This window comes from Canis lupus, chromosome 3, assembly GCF_003254725.2.
Source record: "Canis lupus dingo isolate Sandy chromosome 3, ASM325472v2, whole genome shotgun sequence".
Classification (NCBI taxonomy): domain Eukaryota; kingdom Metazoa; phylum Chordata; class Mammalia; order Carnivora; family Canidae; genus Canis; species Canis lupus.
Genome location: NC_064245.1, coordinates 5427853 through 5435464, shown reverse-complemented (window position 1 = coordinate 5435464; position 7612 = coordinate 5427853).

The window sequence follows — 7612 nt, the reverse complement described above, 5'->3', positions numbered from 1 at the left end:
TTACTTGTATTGCCTGATAAAACTTCTAAAAATTAATAACCTAGCATGCAGAATTTCTATGAAAATAATCATTTATTAATGTTTCAAGTTTATGCAACAAATACAAAAAGGTAGTATTTTTTTTCCTAACTTGTATATATGTAAGTCAAAAGTCCAGTAGTAAACTGATGAACAAATCTCTAAATTCTCTCTACAACTTAATAAAATTTGCCATTAACTAATTCATTGCAATTTATTTCTAATTTTTACTGTAATTTATTTTAAGCAATTTTGTTTAATATTTTCAAAATTCTCTTGCTCTTTTACACCATATTATTCTCCTTCATGGTTTAATTGTATTAAATCCAAGAGTCCATCAGGGAGTATGTCAGATGTAAATTGACAATACACACAAATTTGTATTACTAGGTTAAAATGTATATCTTATTACACTAAAATACTTCAGATATATGGAATACAAAATTTCAATATAGTTCACATTTTTAGAAAATTGTATATGATGTGGAATAATCTATATACACGAGAAAGTATAACCTAAAATATGTAAATACGGTTCAATGAAATCCGTATCACGTACCTTTCACACAAAGTGTGTACTTTCATTTTGTTTTCCAGGATTACTCTGTCATATACAACTGTGTGGGAACAGATATTTGTGTAATGGTAGACATTAAGCAACAAATCTTCCTGGCACAAACTTATTTTTTCCTAAAATTCAGTTCAGTAAATTGTACTGAATGAGTAACTCCAGCAAAGATCAGTGTTAGGACATTCCCTACTCTTGTGGCTTTTTTATTATTTAAGATTTATGTATTTATTTGAGAGAGAGAGAGAGAGAGAGCGCGCACATGTGAGTGGGAGGAGGGACAGAGGATGAAGGAGCTAAGCAGACTCCTAGCTGAGCAGCGAGGCTGACACGACACAGGGCTCCAAACCCAGGGCTCTGAGATCATGACCTGATCCAAAATCAAGAATCAGACTCAACTGATTGAGCCAGCCAGGTGCCCCTACTCTTGTGGCTTTTATGGTATTGTAGTTTCTATGGCAGCTTTCTCCCTTCCTGAACAAAGAGAGGACCAGTCAACATGTTTCATTTCCAAGGAAAAGTACTTAATACATCATAATGAGTTTGGTTTCCATAAAAGAATTTAGCCTAAGAAAAGCAAAGTTCTTCCCCTAACCCTGCCAAGTAAATGAAATATTAAAGTCAATAAAAGGTGCAGAGTTTTAAAATGTTGAAATCTACTATGAAAGCTAAAATGCAGGCTGAATTTTTCACAGAGCTACAACAAACAATCCTAAAATTTGTATGGAACCAGAAAAGACCCTAAAAACCAAATTAATGTTGAAAAAAAAAAGTGGGAGGCATCACAATCCCAGACTTTAAGCTGTATTACAAAACTATAATCATCAAGACAGTATGGTACTGGCCCAAAAACAGACACATAGATCAATGGAACAGAATAGATAACCCAGAAACGGATCCTCAACTACATGTTCAACTAATTTCTGACAAAGCAGGAAAGAATATCCAATGGGAAAAAGGCAGCCTTTTCAATAAATAGTGTTGGGAAAACTGGACAGCCACACGTAGAATGAAACTGGACCACTTTCTTACACCACACACAAAAATAAATTAAAAATGGACTAAAGACTTAAATGTGAGACAGGAAACCATCAAAATCCTAGAGGAGAACACAGGCAGCAGCCTCTTTGATTTCAGCCACAGCAAACTTCTTACATTCCAGATGCAAGGGAAACAAAAGTAAAAATGAACTACTGGGACCTCCTCGAGATAAAAAGCTTCTGCACAGCAAAGGCAGCAACCAATAAAACTAAAAAGCAACCTATGGAATGGGAGAAGACATTTACAAATGACATATCAGATAAAGGGCTAGTATTCAGAATCTATTAAAAACTCATCAAAAATCAACACTCCAAAAATAAACAGTCCAGTTAAGAAATGAGAAGACATGAACAGACATTTCACCAAAGAAGAAATACAAATAGCCAGCAAACATGAAAAAATGTTCAACATCACTCATCATGAGGAAAATATAAACCAAACCCCAGTGAGATACCTGCCAGAATGACTAAATAATTTTAGCATAAAATTATGGCTAATTATAAAATTAGTTCATAGCACAAGAAGCAACAGATGTTGGCAAGGATGTGGAGAACAGGGAACCCTTTTGCACTGTTGTTGGGAGTGCAAAATGTTGGTGGGGGAAGCCACTCTGGAAAACAGTATTAAGGTTCCTTAAAGTTAAAAATAGAACTACCCTATGATCCAGCATTTGCACTACTAGGTATTTATCCAAAGAACACAGAAGAGCTAATTTGGAGAGGTACTTGCACCCCAATGTTTATAGCAGCAGTAACCATATAGTCAAAATAGGAAAGGAGCTCAAATGTTCATCAACTGATAAATGGATAAAGAAAAAGTGATAGATAGATATAGATATAGATGATATAGATATATGTATATATATACATATAGGAGTATTACTCAGCCATCAAAAACAATGAAATCTTGCTATTTGCAACAACATGGATGGAATTAGAGATATATTATGCTAAGCAAAATAAGTCAGAGAAAGATAAATATCATGATTTCACTCCTACATGGAATTTAAGAAAATAAAACAGATGAATGTAGGGCAAGGAAAGGAAAAATAAAATAAGGTAAAAACAGAGAGGGAGGCAAACCGTAGAGATTATGAGTAGGAGAACAAACAGGGTTGCTGGAGGGGAGGTTGGTGGGAGATGCGCTAAATGCGTGATGGGTATTAAGGAGGACACTTGTTGGGATGAGCACTGGATGTGAAATGTAAGGATGAAGTTCTACTCCTAGAACCAGTGCTACACTATGTTAACTAGTGTAACTAACTAACCTGAATTTAAATTAAAAAAAAAATTGTTTAAATGTGGGCTGAGAGCAAATTGCTTTTCTCGAATTCTTCTGCAAGTTGATAAAGTAAATATATCCCGAAGACACAAAAGAAAACAGAAACCTCTTATTTTCTATTTCAGCAGTCACATGCACTTGAAAACTGAGACATAGTGATAATTTTCACCAATTATCATTATTCTGAATTAGCAACCTAATATATAGTTTGTGTGTTTAGCATAGATCAACAGAAACATTTTTTTCTTGACTCTAAGCATCACAGAAAGGCAAATATTCTTATCCCCATTCTAGAAATATGTAAAAGAAAGTGGATTGTTGGTTTAGCTCCCTGCGCATAATAAATCAGTTAAATGCCAAGAAATAAGCAGCTGCTGATGATACTTGAGATATACTTGTTGAAGCAATTGAGCTAAAATGTAACTGGCATTTTATCAGTGTGTTGAGTTGAGGATCATGGTCTACATCTAATAATTCTGCCCTTTCTTTGATTATAAGGTGAATGCGAACCAAAGAAAAATCATATCCATAATTCTTAAAGGGCCAATATCAACAGGTAACCTCGCCCATCCACTCCCACCCAACATAAGAGAAGCAGAGGAACCATTCTTCTCTCTTTCACTTTCTACTTTAGCCAGTTTCTCTTTGCATGTTTTAGCATTACTAGACACCTGTTTTTAAATTGGAAAAATAAATAAATAAATAAACTCCCCTAAATAAATAAATAAATAAATAAATAAATAATCTCCCCATTTGGCCTCAAAATTCAAATACCACTTTGTTCCTGGTTTTAATTTAACTCATTATTTTTTGACACATTTTTCAACATATTTGATAACCTCTGTCGGGAGGTTGCCATGACCTTTTTTTTTTTTTCCTCTGGTTTGTACAATTAGCTCAAAGCAGTAGATTTCCTAGTCATTCCTTGTGTAAGTGACTCCATGGAGGATACTTGGAGTAAGAACATTCACGTCTTTTATTTTATAATGGCGATTTCTCCTTCTGTATAGTATCAGTGTGAGTATATGAGTGTTGCTCTCCATTTAAAGCTTATAAAATAGGCTCCTTTGAAAGATTTCTTTCTACTTCCGTTGATGCTTCTCAGAAAGTATCCTGAATGGGTCTTTAAGGGTATTAGAACATGTGGAGCAGCAATGCCTTTTCTTGTTGTGAAAGGGGATGATCCAGTATTGCCTATATACAATGTTCGAGGATTAAGTTTCTGCACAATTTCTACTATTCATTTTTTTTATTTTTATACTAAAAGAGAATCTTCTTGTTCTTTCTACCAAACAAGGGGAGGAAAATAAAATGATTTGCCAAGTTGACAAAGCTATCTCAGCATTCGCTCGGTTTGTGAGTTGGCTCTGTTGTCAGAGAATTGCAGCACGGAAGGCAGAGGACTGCAATTGTAACAGAATTAAAAAACATGTTGTTGCTTGAAGCACTGTGATGTTAATTTACTACTCAATAAATACAACAGGTTTCCACTGAGGCTTGGAAGCCTAGAGAGAGAAGCAACATGAAGGTACCTATGTGAACAGTTGCTTAGCTAATTATGAACAATGGCTGATTAGAGATGTGCAGGGTGATTCTTCTACCAAAGTTTTATTCCCCACACTTGTACCTCTGAGTCCAAATGTTGTTAGTGGTATAAAAACCCAATGATTTACAAGATAACGTCTGAATGTATAATATCTTCAAAATATGATCAGTGCCTATTAAAATGATAAATATATTACAATTTGACAGATGGGACTTTAATAAGCTGGTCTCTCCTAGGATTTCTGATAGTCTGCTGTTTGCAGCTACGGAGAGCGTAAATCTCATGACACACTTCTCTCCTTAGAATTCTCCAGTGGCTTCCTATTGCAATCAGAATAAATATATCAACTTACATTCTGTTCGACAAGGTACTGGACGTTCCAACCAATGTGCAGATCTCTGATCTCCTTTCTTTCTTCTCTTCCACTCCATCATGACATTTCATTCCCATTGGCCTTTATCGTGTAGCTTAAACACACTCAGGTCTTTTACCCTGTGATTTCGTCATCTATGATTGTTCTTCTACTAGATTTTCCCAAATTTGGCTTCTTCTTTCAGGTCTCCAGGGAGGCTTTCTCTAACCACCATGGCTAAAGTGACTCCTTCATACACCTCTTTCCTCAGATTATTCTCTACTACATCGCCCAGCTCTTTTATTTTAGAGTGCCTATCAATATCTAAAACTTCCTTTGTTGACATGTAATGAACAGATGTTAATACGTAATTCTTCACTAGAATGTAAAACTCTAAAATCTAGGCCTCTGTCTTGTTATATAGCAGGCCTAGAAAAATATTTGTTCACAGTTAATGAAAAATAAAGCTACTACTAATTAATGTATTCATTTATGAAACTATGGAAAGTCCATATATACTTATGAAAATGTCCACTATGAAAACTCTTATTAAGGTGGAAAGTAGGAGCATAGATAAGAATGCCCCCAAAATTTCATGAATATATTTCTGACCTCTTATTTTATCTACCAGACAATATATTTAAAACACTAGTATAATAACTTTAACTCTCAAGTGTATTTTTGAGGGCTTTAAGTTGTTTTATAAGTGCCAAAATGAAATATAGTTTTGTTTGACAATTTTTGCAAGAGCTAGGCACTTTATCTCTCAAAAAGCAAATGTATTTGAATTTGAAATAAGTGTTTTTTATGACATTTAAAAGACAAAAAAAAAAAAAAAAAGACCTAGAATACGGGTACTTAAGGGCAATCATAAAAAATACCAATGCATCTGCCGAGCAATGTGACAGACACTCACTACTTGACATTCTTTGCAGATATAAATTGAATTAATCATCACAGTAGTTATGAGGTCAGTGTTCTACTTCCTACCTCACAGTCTACAAAACTGAGACGTGTGAAGTGACATAGACTTATGGAGGTAGTATGTGTTAGAATTGGAATCAACAGGCTTGCCTCAGAGGATAAAAACCTGATTTGAGAATGAGAAAAATAAGAGAAAGTATTCCCCATTTCCCTTCAAGGAGTAAAATCCTAAAGACGACAACAACAACAACAACAACAACAACAAAACAATTTATAGGCACTTAAATCCTAAAATCTCTGCTGTTTTATTCAAAATGCAAAAAAAACCAAAAAAAACAAAAAAACAAAAAAACAAAAAAAAATGCATAGAGTAATGTTTGCAATTAAGTAAAAAACAAGACACCCTCCTTTTTGAGAAGCAGAATTTAGACTTTGTATAACCATACCCAACTCCTCTTCCACTGAAGGCATATTTGGCAAATAGATAAGATGGCATTTCCCTTCTGTAAGCCTTTTGAGCCTTTTCCACTTGTTGCACTGACATGTTTATCTAGACAAAATTGCTAAATTTGAATCCTACATGAACAAATAATAGATGGATATCTATAACTAATAAAATATTGATGGGTTATTACCCAGCTTTTGCCACTTCAAAATAATTCTTCATCAGTTTTATAGCAATATTATACACTCAAATGCATATTTCCTCTGAATTTTTTCCATGTCATGGGACTGCAAATTAAATTTATCAACATAATTTACTCTTCATGTAATCATAAAAGATTTTATTTTACAGCATGTATTTCTCAATCCATAATTTACCTGGCCACATAACCACATAAAACATGGCATGTGTGTGTTTCCTGTTTCCATAGAGCTATAAAAGCCATGATATATACATTAGTGGATAGGAAAGTAACCACATCACAAGCAATTCCTTTTCTCCTATAATTTACTAAGCCCTATGTTTATTAAATTTATTTAATAGAAGTGTCTTATTGATCTCTCAAAATGACTCCTTCCCTAAGAAGCTGACTAAAAATACAAGACCCAACTCCATGTTAATTTCTTTAAATTAAGCATAAATGCTAATCTGTTAAATGAATAGTGATGAGACTACTTCTGTTAAAAAAAAAAATAACAGAATGAAAACAAAGTATAGAAAAATCTATTAATAGTTGAACACAAAAAATGGAATATAAAAATACATAATTTGGGCAGTAATGGTAATACAGGTAGGTGAATCGAAACCAGATACATTTCCTTTTCCTTATTTATTATTTTTTATATTTATATCTCTACATCTCCTGGCTAGAGGTATATTTAACATCACGTGTACACAGATGTATTCTATAGATCATATCTCCATTAAGGCAAGTTGATTAAGTTTGAAAATATGAGCTTTGGCTTGTCTTACCTGCAAAATCAGTCAACAGAACTTATTTTTCTGTTCAGTCTTAGGTGGGAAGAGAGGGGGGCAGGTAAGGAGGCAATAAAGTCCAAAAACAGAGGTTTCTTTTGGCTCAGTTGGTAACCATGTCTGAACAGAAGCTAGTACAAAATCAGCACTGATTCCAACAACAGTGACTCTATCCTCCAGTCCCAACGTAACAAATCTGACAAGTCAAGGTTAAAAATACCAACATGGTATGAACACAATTAATAATTTTCAAAATTGTTAAATTATTTTGAAGAAAAATAATTGTCTTAGTTTTTCTTAGGTTTGTTTTTTAGAAGTAAAGCTTGAGCCAGAGCTTGTAGCATGTGATTTATTCACAGAATGTGCTTCAGGAAAGCCTTTAAGAGAATAAGGGAAGCAATATAGTGAAGGGGAAAGAGCTGAGCAAGACGGTGGACCCAGGGAAAAGCCCATTGGTGTTCT